The sequence below is a fragment of the Pipistrellus hanaki genome (genome assembly GCF_964339955.1).
Source record: "Pipistrellus hanaki genome assembly, chromosome: 4".
Classification (NCBI taxonomy): Eukaryota; Metazoa; Chordata; class Mammalia; order Chiroptera; family Vespertilionidae; genus Pipistrellus; species Pipistrellus hanaki.
In genome coordinates this window covers 84,283,410-84,297,035 of record NC_140506.1, presented here as the reverse complement: position 1 = coordinate 84,297,035, position 13,626 = coordinate 84,283,410, and the positions used below count along the sequence as shown (strand labels likewise).

Below are 13,626 nucleotides of genomic sequence, written 5' to 3'. Positions count from 1 at the left end.
GGCAGAAGCTAGGAGACCTCTTGAGGCCTGGGCTCAAGAATCGCACAATATCCCTTTCACCACATTCTATTGATCAAGGCAAGTCATGGGCTAACCTAAATTTAGGGGAAGAGAAGCAGACTTGTTACAGCTTTTCAGCTCCTCTATTCTATGGAAATATACCTTTTGGTGCCCTGTGCTTCCTCCATGGTCCCCTTAATTTCCAAAATTTCTAAAATTTTCTAAACTTGTCTTATTTTGCTCCTAAAATTCCTGTTTCTTGGGGAATAAAACTGTTTTTGCTGACTGCCTGAAACTGATCTGTTACCAATCCAAATCTGTAGGTGGGATTAGTCCATCCTAAATTGTTTGGTTAATTTTGTTCAGGGAAGTCCAATGGACTGATGCCAATGAGAAGGAATGGTTACTAGGCAGCAAGCAATATAATTTAATTCTATACTAGTTTGTTAACTATGAAATTCTATGGACTACAACTCTGCCTTCTAAAACACATTGGAACAAAAAAAATTTAATTATTGGTAGAAAATTTTGTAAAAGTACTTCTGTTCATATCACATGTGAATGAGGGGGAAATGCTATTCTTGTATTTACCTTATGTTGCCTCTCAATCCCTCCTAGAATATTGTCTTAGTAACAAATTAATTTATAGAAAAATTAATTTTTGTGAAATACTTGTGTGAAATCGTAAAAAGTAATATTAAAGAGCACAGGGAATGACCGTTCTGGCCAAGCCCTAGCTGCACCATATAGATAAGACCATAGCTGAATGCTACCCTTAGGAATGACGTATGTAAACCTGATAGACACCTTCTGATGGACACTATGATTGATAACCAGCTTTTACTCTGATTAACATGTGTGTGATAAGTTATGTTACCGATAGCCACCTGGACTGCTGTGGGTCAAAACAGGCTTAAAAATGGGTCCCCAACTTCAGACATGGATCATCCTCTTGATCCACATTCCATGCTGCCTGCTCCATGCCAGATGACAGAACCTCTGATCATGAGACTTCAATCGCCCTCTTCCCACTGACTGGACCCAACCAGATGGCCAGCCACCCAAAGATGGATCAGCCGCTGCTCACAAAGGACGCCATCTTCCCTGGGGACCTTGTTAAGCCTGAGCCCACGCCACTAGGAACCTTGTGAGTAGTAAAGTATGCTGTATAATTTGCAACTGCATATTTTTGTGTGGTGTCATTCCTCTGGCAGTCTTAACTATATTGATGTAAGTATTGTAGAAGACCAAAGAAAAACCAAGCAACACCTTAAAGAAGAGGAGGGAAATGTTTAATACACTGGTGGACTCAGGGAACGACCTTCTAAATCTGAGTGAAGAAACATTTAGGGGGCTTCTTTTTATATCTCTCCGTGGTCTTTGTCCCGAAAATATGGATTATGCTTTGGGTCCTTTTTGCAGGCCTTGCAAGAAGGCCCCCAGGTGTTGGGGGTCTCCAGGCCATTTCTGATGATCTGGCCTGGTGCCAGGGTTAATAACTCTCCCTCTGGGACAGTGCACTGTCCACAGCCCCTTGGCCTCTGTAACCTGTTCTGCAAGACCAGTATCTGGGAAGGAGGCAGTGAGTTAATTATAGGTTATCAAGAATGTACACTGAGCTTGCTGGCCTGGATTCAGATCACTAGCCTTCAAATATCAGGGTTACATTGGCATTAGCCCTTTTTAGCCTTCTCATAAGGTCAGATGTTAATGCCTACCCTCAGTCCTGCTTGCTTAGAATAGTCTCTTTGCTAGCATCTACTTAATGTCCAGACACCTGTATGATTGAGTTTGTGTAAAGGGTTGCCTTGGATTACTCCCCATATACTCTACTTGAACAAATATGCAGGTAATAAAGAAAAAAATTTTTTTTTCTGTTAAGTCATCAAATGACCCGGCTGGTACTGTGCCCTTTTCTTTTATTAAATCTTTTTTGATGTCAAGTGAACAATGCTCTTTTCAGTATTTTTTTTACTTAATTTATTTTGAGGAAATATCTTAGAGCATTTCTCATTCTTAAGAAAGGTTAGGCTGGCCACAGCAGGTCTGAAGCATAGTAATGATCCCTCCTTTGGGAAAACTGCTCTTTGAAACTGCTGTTTTTAAATTCTCTGCCATTTCTTGCTAGTTCCTTGTTCCATAAGTCACCTCGGTTATTTTTAGACAGTCTCTTATTCTATAAAATAACTTTGTATTTTAGCTTAAATAATAGAAAAGATAAACTTAACTGTCTGATCTTGCAAGCTAGCCATCCTCCTAATAAAAGAGTAATATGCAAATTAACCACCATTCTGCTACATCCACAAGCCATGCCCACCAGCCACACCCATCAGCCAATCAGAGTGAGTATGCAGATAAACCCAACCAAGATGGCTATCAGGAGGGAGGCTTGGGTTTCCCCAGCAACAGAGGAAGACAAACTTTCCAAACACCCTAGGGGGCCCAGGCTTCCACTCAAGGCTACAAAGTTTCAATTATAGAAGGTAAATAAATTCCAGATACTAGGGCCTCCATTTGGGTCACCAGGGAGTGTGGCTAGCCTGTAAACCACCACAGGCCCTGAGCCCAGACCACCCCATGCCCCAAGGGAACCCCACCCTGATCTGGGACACCCTTCAGGGCAAACCAGCTGGCCCCCACCCATACATCAGGCCCTATCCTATCTAATAAAAGAGTAATATGCAGATTGACCATCACTCCAACACACAAAATGGCTGCCCCCATGTGATCAAAGATCCTGCCCCCATGTGGACACAAGATGGCCACCACAAGATGGCCAGTAGGGGAGGACAGGTGGGAGGCACCAAGCCTGCAAGGGAGGGCAATTGAGAGGAACCAGGCCTGCAAGGGAGGGCAGTTGGAGGCAATCAACCCTGCAGGGGAGGGCAGTTAAGGGTGACCAGGCCGGCAGAGGAGGAAAATTGGGGGCAAACATGCTGGCAGAGGAGTAGTTAGACATTAACCAGGCTGGCATGGGAGTGGTTAGGAGATGATCAGGCTGGCAGGCAGAAGCAGTTAGGGGCAATCAGGAAGGCAGGCAGGTGAGCCTTTGGGAGCCAGCAGTTCTGGATTGTGAGAGGGATGTCCCACTGCCCATTTAGACCCAATCCTACCAGAATAGAGCCTAAACGGGCAGTAGGACATCCCTTGAGGGGTCCCAGATTGGAGAGGGTGCAGGCTGGGCTAAGGCACACCGCCCTCTGTGCAGGAGGCAGCCGATCAATGATTCTCTCTCATTATTAATGTTTCCATCTATCTCTCTCTCCCTCTCCCTTCCTCTTTGAAATCAATGAAAATATTTGTTAAAAAATCAGTTGATAGTGGTAACTACCCTTGATATACCATCTAATTCTTGACTCATCAAGAGGTGAACCTATTCTCTGTTTGATAGCATTTGGAAAACTGAAGCATGGAGAAGCCTGTCACTTGGGGTACAATCATGAAAGTAGAAACTACTCCAGATATTTCAAGCATTAATGGTATTTAGTACAGAGAATTAGGTGCTTAAAAGTTTCTGGAAGGACTAAAGGAGCTACTGTCACATTAGTTTTCATTTATAACACTGCTCCTGTGCTCCAGAGAATAGGGAAGTTGCTGTTGCTGCTGTTACCACCACTACTCAGAGGCCAGAAAGGTTCAGAAAACCACTGTTGATTGTCACAGCTGCCTTATATCAGAGAGCAGGGAAGAGAACTAAAGCCCAAGTAAACAAAACACAGAACAAAAATTTACGTCTTTCTTTCACTTTCCAGAAAGTGAAAGAAAGTGCATCCCACTTAGAAAAATGTAAACAAACCCAGAGCACTGGCCAGTAGGGCCTCTGGGGAATGTAGTTCCCTGGATTCCAGCACTGCCTTAAGGAGATCTGAGAAGGGTAGGAGAACGAATGCTAGTATTAGTTATCTATTGTCGCCATAACTAATTAATAAGAAAGTGGCTTAAAACAACACCCATTTATTATCTCACAGTTCTATAAATCAGAAGCCCAGTGCACTCAGCTGGGATCTTTGCTTAGGATCTCATAAGGCTGGGGAAGAAACTGCTTCCAGGCTTGCTTGGGTCTTGGCTGAATTCGTTTCCTGAGTGTGATTTCCATGTGGGTACTTCTATTCACAAGCCAGCACTTATGGGTTGAATTCTTTTCATGCTTCAAGTGTCTATGACAGCGGTCAGCAAACTGCAGCTCGTGAGCCACATGCGGCTCTTTGGCCCCTTGAGTGTGGTTCTTCCACAAAATACCATGGTCTGGGTGAGTCTATTTTGAAGATGTGGCATTAGAAGTTTAAGTTTAAAAACTTTGGCTGTCAAAAGAAATTTCAATTGTTGTACTGTTGATATTTGGCTCTCTTGACTGATGTGTTTGCCAACCATTGGTCTTTGAAGTTTCTTTCTGCTACATCTCTATGACATTATTTTGATTTTAGTGGTTCATGTGATTACATTGGGCTCACCTGGAAAATCCAGACTAATTCCTCTGTCTTAAATCAGCTAATTAGTGACCTTAATTATATCTGCAAAGTCTCTTTTGCCATGTAATGTAACATAACTGTAAGAGTAATACCAGAGGTCCTAACTGGTTTGGCTCAGTGGATAGAGCGCTGGCCTGTGGACTGAAGGGACCCAGGTTCAATTGTGGTCAAGGGCATGTACCTTGGTTGTGGGCACATTCCCAGTAGGGAGTGTGCAGGAAGCAGCTGATTGATGTTTCTCTCTATCCCTATCCCTTTCTCTTGTGAAAAAAATCAATAAAATATATTTTTTTAAAAAGAGTAATATCAAAGGACAGAGATGATGTGAATCAAAATTCTAACTAACATAACCTCATTGGAAGAAAACAAGAAACATTTTGATACAAAAGTCTACGAGATTTGTAGCAAGATCATTCATGTTACTTAGTTTTGTAAATTTTAATAATAATAGTTATCAAGTGTCTATTACAATTCCAGAAATCTATAATACTAAATGTATAATATGCTAATTAGATAGGACATCCTTCCAGACAAAGCCGGTGCCGGCAGGTGTGGGGGGAGGGAGGGAAAGTAAGGCCTACTCTTGCATGAATTTTGTGAATCAGGCTTCTAGTATGTAAACAAGATGTTATCTCTGTTACCATATATTTTTTCCTTTAAAAAGATGTTTTTATTGTTTACAGAGAGAGGAAGGGAGAGATAGAAACATCAATGATGGGAGAGAATTTCTTTTTTTTTTCTTTTTTTTTTTAAAATATATTTTATTGATTTTTTTTACAGAGAGGAAGGGAGAGAGATCGAGAGCTAGAAACATCGATGAGAGAGAAACATCGACCAGCTGCCTCTTGTACACCCCCTACCGGGGATGTGCCCGCAACCAATGTGCATGTCCTTGACCGAAATCGAACCTGGGACCTTTCAGTCCACACACTGACGCTCTACCACTGAGCCAAACCGGCTTCGGCGAGAGAGAATTTCTAACAGCTGCCTCCTACATGCCTCCTACTTGGGACTAAGCCTGAAACCAAGACATGTGCCCAGGCTGGGAATCTAACTGAACCTCATGGTTCATGGGTTGATGCTCAACAACTGAGTCACATGTATTTCTTTAAAAAAAATCAAATACCAAATTGACTTTGCAGTGTTATGAAATTCATTGAAATAAATTGGGTAAGTGCTTAGATCAGTGCCAAGAACTCAATAAATTACATATTGTTGTCATTACTTACATATTTTTAAAGATATATTTTATTGATTTTTTTACAAAAAGGAAGAGAGAAGGATAGAGAGTTAGAAACATTGATGAGAGAGAATCATCGATCAGCTGCCTCTTGCACCACCTCTACTGGGGATGTACCCACAACCAAGGTACATACCCTTGACTGGAATCGAACCTGGGACCTTTTAGTCCGCAGGCCGACGCTGTATCCACTGAGCCAAACCGGTCTTGGCCATTACTTACATTTTAAAGAGAAGTCATTGTGGCTCTAAGAGGTAGCCTAATTTGCTGAAGACATGGCTAATTAAGTAAGCTACCATGGCTTCCAATAAAGATTGTCCAACTTCAAATGTGGAAATAAATTTAAAATATTGCATGCAATGAACTTGGTTAACATAATACTCAGTAAGTTTTAATTATTACTGTTATTAAAATGACACACAAGATATCCTATTACCCTAAATACACATGAGATTTCTAAAGGCTATTTACTATTGATTGAGTACAGTGCAAATTTCTTATCTGGCTCCAATTTTTCTTTTGACCCTTGAACAACTCTGGGGTTGCGGTGACTACCTCCTGTTCAGTTGAAAATTCGAGTATAACTATACCTCAGCAACATGGATTCTCAACCAGGGAGTTTACTCTTGAACAACTCAGGTTTGAAATGCTGGGTCAACTAAACTGTGGTCAATTTTTTAAAAAATCTGCATATAAGTGGACCCACATAGTTCAAACCCCTGTGCCTCAAAGGTCAAATGTAATTGCCTTCCACTCCCTCCCAGATCATCTCTCCCTTGACAACACTAAATAAAAAAATTATGTGAAGACTTGCATTGTTTTACAATTTTTCCAATTTCCTCAGTGTTTGATATAAGACACCCAGATTCTCACATTCTGGAAAGTTCTATTGCACACTCCTGAAACTATGAGAATGAAAAAGGCAAATATCTTCCTATTCTGAGAAAAATAGTATTGACCTTGCAGACCCCCTGGACCATATTTTGGCAACCCACTGGGTTGGAGTCTGTTTTTCTGTTACCGACCTAGACTTCTAGATTTCCTGGCCTTGACTCATTTTTCTTGTAGCTGGTGATTAGCAGTACAGGGCGGGCAGCAGTAAAGGGAGGGCTTTATCAAAGTAGAAGGTTAGAATTCCTGCACTTAGCACAGACAGTACTCAGTCACTACATATGGCCTGATCATCACCAAGAGGGTGAAGGCAAGGCAGCAGAGTGGGTCTCAGATATTCTGATGAGGCCTAGGGTGGCAAGTCCCTTGGGCAACGGTGGAAATTCAAGAAAACAAAACTGGGCCTGGACCAGTAGCCTGAGTCACAAAGTTTAAGGAGTTACAAAAACTCTGTAACCAAGGAATGTGATATTTAGACTGGCCAGCCTGGCTCAGTGGTTGAGCTTGGACCTATGAACCAGAAGGTTGCAGGAGGAACCACAGGCCCAATTTTTAATAATTTGTTACCCAGTTTCCTTGAGTTTTAATCATAGTTAGCTGAAGAACCTGGTGCTGGATTTCTCCAGGTAGTGAGGAGGCGTTGCTTGATACATGTGGTTAGGAACGAGGCACTAGAATATCAGGAATAACATTAAAACCCGAGCACGATGTTAATGTAACAACCTGAAGCACAACAGGAGAAACATGCCCAGGTTGCAGGCTGGATCCTGTGTGGCTTGTGCAGGAGATTGAGCCTGTCATGATTCTCTCTCATTATTGATGTTTCTATCTCTTCCTCTCCCTTCCTCTCTGAAATCAATAAAAATGTATTTTTTTTAAAAAGGATGTGTGACACTTAATTGCAATAAATTGACAAGCTGCAACCGGCTGGCAGCTTTTTTGTAAAAGTTCATCAGAGATTTTTCAGAAAACTTTTCTAACCGTCAATCGCCTCAGAGGGTTAGCTCCGCACTTGGCGGTTAGGCCCCAAGGGCTGATGGGGGAAAAAAAGTCTTAAACTACCAGAACTCTCTGAGCCCCTCAGGTAACTTCCACCCCGCGGCCCGCTCTCTCCCCGCCCACTCCACCTGATCGTCTCTGATTGGCTGGGCGGGCGCACGTTCGTGCTGCCATTGGCTGGAGTCCACAGGCACGGACCCCATAAAACTTACCTCTGCCCAGCCCCCTCCTCAGCAGCGCTAGGGCGCGCGGCGGTGGCGGTAGGAAGAGTTAGTGAGGCGGGAAAACGGCTCCGAGTGGCGCTGAGGTAGGTACGTTGGAACCGGACAAGAGGCTCGGGTGAGTGGCCGTTGGCCCGGCCGTCGGTTGGGCATTTTCGCGGGGGCCGCGCGCGCCTCTGAGGGGCCGGTCAGGACTCGGCGCGCTGCGCACACTGAGGGCGGTTGAGGCTCCGCCTACTGAGAGGCGCCCGGGGAGAAGCTCGCAGAGGCACTGGGGTCTGAGCTGCCGGAGAAGACGCCTGAGGGGCGGAAGGATGCGTCTGCACCCACTTTTCGAGCCGGCGGCGGGATAAGTGGGAGTGGAGTTCGGCTCCGGGTGTAGTAGCGTCCGTCCGGCGTGGGAGTCGGGGCCGCGGAGGGACATTGCCGCCTCAGGCTGTTGACCTCTCGGGTAAGTAAAGCTTGGGTCTGCACCGGACTACTTTTAGGCGCTAATGGATAAAATGTAGTCCCTCCCACCCCCAGTCCCAGGTTTTAATCATCTGTTACTCAGTTTCCTTGAGTTTTAATCAGAGTTAGCTGAAGAACCTGGTGCCAGGACAGTTACCTGGATTTCACCAGGTGGTGAGGAGGCGTTGCTTGATACATGTGGTTACGAACTAGGCACTATCAGGAATAACAGAAAAACCAGAGCGCTATGCAAGACGCCTTTGTTAAATGTAACAACCTGGAGCACAACCATGCAATGTGCACCTGTTGAGCTGCCCAGACTAGGGATGCTATAACTTTTTTTTTTTTAATAACGTTTTATTTCAGATCAGAAGGAAGAGAGAGAAACATTCATGGTGAGAGGGAATCATGGATGAGGGAGAATCGTGGATCTGCAATCGTGCCCACAACCCCAGCATGTACCCTTGACAGGAATTGAACCTGGGGCCCTTCAGTTCTCTGGTCTATGCTCTACCAACTGAGCTATTCCGGCTAGAGTGGGATGCTATAACTTAACATTGAAAGCTGGGTTCAAAGATAGTCTTTCTTCAACATAAACGTGCATATTGGTAAATTAGGGGCTTGGGGGATTAAAAAGACCATCCCCTCATCGTCCCGTCCCCACCTATTTTTGGGCAAGGTCAAGAAGTGTCCAGGACAAAGGAAGCCATTCTTTTGCTTTGAATCTCCAGAACCTTGCTATACGTGAAAACTGACTTCCACTTTCCCGCGTTACTATGTTGAGGATGAAGTTTCTAGCTTAAGGCAGCATAGGTTGCTTGACTTATGACAAGATAGGTTTTGTTTTGACTTACACACAGCATAAATTTATTTAGTGGCCCAAAGTCCTAAGATCAAGGCAATGCACCAATAGATTTGGTGTCTGGTGAGAGCCTACTCTATAACACTAATGTGTGGTCAAGATCTCGAAGAATTACATTATATACACTTAAATAGACTGATTTTCTAGATTGGGATTTACTACTCTTTTCATTATGATTTTGTCATACATTCACTGGTAGCCAGTTCACGACCTGCAAAGGAACTACTTGCAAAACAATGGGGAAGAACATTCAAGATAATTTATATCACAGGAAAGCTATTTAAAATGCAAAAAATTTAGCATCTGAATGAAGAACTGATTACACTGAATTAAACTTTTGTGATTCATGCCGCCTTAGTTTACCCTTCAATTCATTTTTTACAAATGTTGAATAACCCCAATCAAAATCTACTTAACTATCAGTCTTCTGCCTCAGCTGCAATGGATGAACTGTGTCTTCTTGGAAATGCTTTTGAGTCTTTTAAGAACTGGTTTACTTAGGTACACCAGTATTTGTTCTGCTTACCTTATTGACCCTTGTACTTTACCTCAGCCTTCAATTCCATTATACTTTTTGATATTTATCATCCCTGCATATCATGTAGTTTTCTTATAGTGGGTGTGCACTGATGAAATTTATTTAAATATATAGTTTGTAAAAATGAAAATAAAATATAATTTTAAATGCACAGGCCCTAGCTGGTTTGCCTCAGTGGCTAGAGATCTGCCTACATATTAAAAGGTCTCGGGTTCGATTCTGGTCAAGGGCACATGTACGAGTTGCCAGCTTGATCCCCAATAGGGGGGCATGCAAGAGACAGCCAATTAGTGATTATCCTCGATCTTTCTCTCCCTCTCTGAAATCAATAACAACTATTAAAAAAAAATACACAAGATTTATAGTTCTCATTAAATTGAGTGAGATTATATTAAATATAAAGTACAAATAGCCATATTCTTCTAATTCTCTCATTATCTTAAGTTATTTAAATGCTTTAACTTTCTCTGAGTATTAAACTTTAACCCATATCTCTAAAATACATTTCTGTAGTCTCACATAACTTCTATCCCGCTTTAACTTTACCAGTCTAAATAGGACAAAAAGATTGTAGTCAGGAAATAACTAAGAGAAATCACCACCATTCTCTGGGGAGGTCAGGTATAATTTGAATTTTTGAACTAAAATTTATAAGGATGAAGAGATCTTATATATAGATGAATCTTTCTAAACTTAATCATTATATAGAGATGGTAGAGGTGGTCTCTGTGCAAGTTTCTTCTATTGCTTGTAGGAAAGAATTCAAGCAAGAGACAACAAATAGCAAAAGCAGGCAAATTTTTATTTGCAGAAAAGGAATCCATTTAGATACATAAAATGAGTGGGCAGTTCAGCTGCTGAAAGAACCTACTGCCCTGCTTACTTGGGATTTCAGAAGATTTATACTCCTGGTTGGAATGCCCCTAGGCAAGAAGCTTCAAGGCTACCCTACTCAGATATTGTGCTGTGTTATCAGACCACATTGTGGAAGAGGTTTCAAGTTTGCCCTCTGTCATTCTTGTGTCTGCTGTGGTTTTCCTTGTTTGTGGGTGTTTTTTGTTAGTTCTGGCATGTCAGATCTCTCACATATTCCCTCCAGGCCTACCTACCTCCCATAGCTCTTGTCTATCTAGAAGCCTCTTTAACTGAGACACTGTATGTATCTACTAAATGTGGTACCATAGTACACTTTTGAGGCTCTACTGTGTATAATGCTGTTGACATGAAGAAGCTTGTGGGATGGCTATAGCAAAAGTTGCAGAGACCTTTTCTGATACTTTTTATTAAAGAACCCTTTGTGGCTTTCCAGAGGTTTATTTTTATGTCTAGTATTCATTTAAATATCATTTAATAAAGCTATATGAAAGGGATCTCACTTAGAATATAAAAATAAGATCACATATCTGTTTCTAAAGCTCATGACTAACATATACATATATGTTGTGATGGAAAATTCTCTTGTGGGAAAGCTTTCTTGAAGAGGTGATCTTTAAACCTGACCTTGAAGGATAGGAGAAAAGGAAAAATGTCAGTTCTGATGCATTAGGAAATTAAAAGATAGGTTTATAGGAAATTAGGGGATAAAATTTGATCCCTTTAGGAGAAAGAAAATATCCTAATAAAAGTAATATGCAAATTGACTCTCACCCTGCTATGCCCACCAGCCAATCAGAGCAAGTATGCAAATAAACCCAGCCAAGATGGCTACAGGCACAGAGCAGGAGGGAGGCTTGGGTTTCCCAGGCAACGAAGGAAGCCAAGCTTTCCACCTGTCCTGGCCAGTCTAAGCCTCCAGTCAAGGCTACAAAGTTTTAATTATAGAAGGTAAACAAATCCAAACAGAAATAGCAGCCAGCCACCAAGTGAGCAGGAGGCTTGGCTCCTCTCCAGGCTACAAAATTTCAATTGTAGAAGGTAAATAAATTCCAGACACCAGGACCTCTGCTTGGGTCGCCAGGATGTGTGGCTGGCCTGCAAACCACCACCTCTCTCAGGCCACCCCACACCCCAAGGGAACCCTGATCTGGGGTGCCCTTTAGGGCAAACCAGCTGGCCCCCACCTATGCACCAGGCTTCTGTCCTATCTAATAAAAGTAATATGCAGATTGACCATCACTCAAACACACCATCAGAAAATAGTCTAAGAAAGTTCTATGTATATAAAAGGCTAAGTTGACTTGCGCATGCGAGATACATATAAAGCTCTGACCAGTGCCAATCGTGTGTGTGTATGTATTTTGATCTGTCATTGTCGATCATGAATTTAGTTGTTTTTCTTGACATTTTGAAGCTGAAAGAAAGTGGTGGTGTCGCATGGAAATAATACTGGTGATTAAACATGATCATAATAGTGAGACAGGTAGATATAATTATCCCCATGTAACCGAAGTTCCCATCATATTCAGAAATGAAGATGGAGGACCTTCTTTTGAAAGGGACTTGCTTATTCATTGCAAACCAGATCCCAATAATCTGAATGCCACAAAAATTAAATCAGTATCCTTTTCCCTACATTAGATACAATTACATATCCTATTTTCTCACATGGTGAAAAAGGCTGGGAAACAGATATTGCATTAAGACTTGGACGACAGTGTAGTATTATATAATAAAAGGGTAATATGCAAATTGATTGAACAAGGAAGACTAAAATTTTAACCAGATACTGAACTAGGTTAGAAGCCTCCTCCCCCACTCCCCATTTTCCTTTTGAGAACAACTCCCAGTGAAGGGGACAATTTGCATTCTACGCTTTTATTACTTACAATAGGATTACACTGATAAAGATTTTTTTGATGTAAAGAAAATACCCTACTAGCAATTAGAAGATGCTGATGCTATTGGTCCATATTTAGATCACCCCAAAGATTAAATCATGCTTATATGAGCTTGTCTCCACCCTCACATCATCACGAGATGGCTGGCAGGGATGGGCAGTTGTATGTGACCAGGCCTGCAAGGGAGGGCAGTTGAGGGCAATTGGGCCGACAGGGGAGGGCAGTTGGGGTGATCGGTTTGGCAGGGAATCAGTTGGGTGTCAATCAGACTGGCAGGGGAGCAGTTAGGGGCAGTCAGGCAGGCAGGCAGGTGAGCAGTTAGGAGCCAGCAGTCCCAGACTGTGAGAGGGATGTCTGACTGGCAGTTTATGGCCTCGAACATCTCCCAAGGGGTCCCAGATTAGAGAGGGTGCAGACGGGACTGAGGGAAAAATCCCCCAGTGCACGAATTTCATGCGCTGTGCCTCTAGTCCTTTATAATATCCTATATAAGAAAAGGATAATATGGCAATAGATGCATTGGAGGAATGACGGGTCGCCGTGATGTGCACTGACCACCAGAGGGTAGATGCTCAACACAGGAGCTGCCTCCTGGTGTTCAGTGGGCTCCCACAGGGGGAGTGCTGCTCAGCCATAAGCTAGACTCATGGCTGGTGTGTAGATCAGCAGGTGTCGGGAGGCTCTCCTGCCTCTTCATCAGCACTAAGGACCTGTTGGGGGATGTCCGACTGCCAATGTAGGTCCCCTCCCCGAGAGGTCCCAGACTGTGAGAGGCCACAGGTTAGGCTAAGGGTTCCAGCAGTGTGCATGAATCTCATGCTCTTGGCCTCTAGTGTCTATAATAATTAAAGGGTAATATGCTAATTAGACTAGACAACATACCAGATATCCTTCTTGATGAACCCAGGCAGGGGGAAAGCCAGCCCAAGTCCCGGATGCCTGCAGGTGCCCTGAGGGAAGTCAGCCCATGTCCTGGGTGCCTACGGGTAGCCAGAGGAGGGAAGCACCCCAGGTCCTGGGTGCCTGTTGGTGGCTGGAGGAGGGAAGCCCGGGTCCTGTGTGCTGGAGGGAAGCCTGTGCCAGCAGCCAGGGGAAGGAAGGCCTACTCCACGAATTTTCATGCATTGGGCCTCCAGTCATATATAATTATTAAATACTGAAAGTTTTCCCCTTAAATCC

The 13,626-nt window shown here is 43.1% G+C and overlaps 1 protein-coding gene across 2 annotated transcripts in view; it reads left to right on the top strand.

The window, feature by feature from the left end:
- Positions 1 to 7,882: 7,882 nt before the first annotated feature.
- Positions 7,883 to 13,626, top strand: part of ATF7IP2 (activating transcription factor 7 interacting protein 2) — a 71,303-nt gene continuing 65,559 nt past the window's right edge. The window contains exon 1 of one of the 2 annotated variants that reach the window (XM_084881127.1): positions 7,883 to 7,910. The gene's annotated coding sequence lies outside the window, so the exon portion shown is untranslated. Of the gene's footprint in view, positions 7,911 to 7,958; positions 8,272 to 13,626 lie in introns of those variants that run through there. The other variant, XM_084881128.1, reaches the window with a different exon arrangement.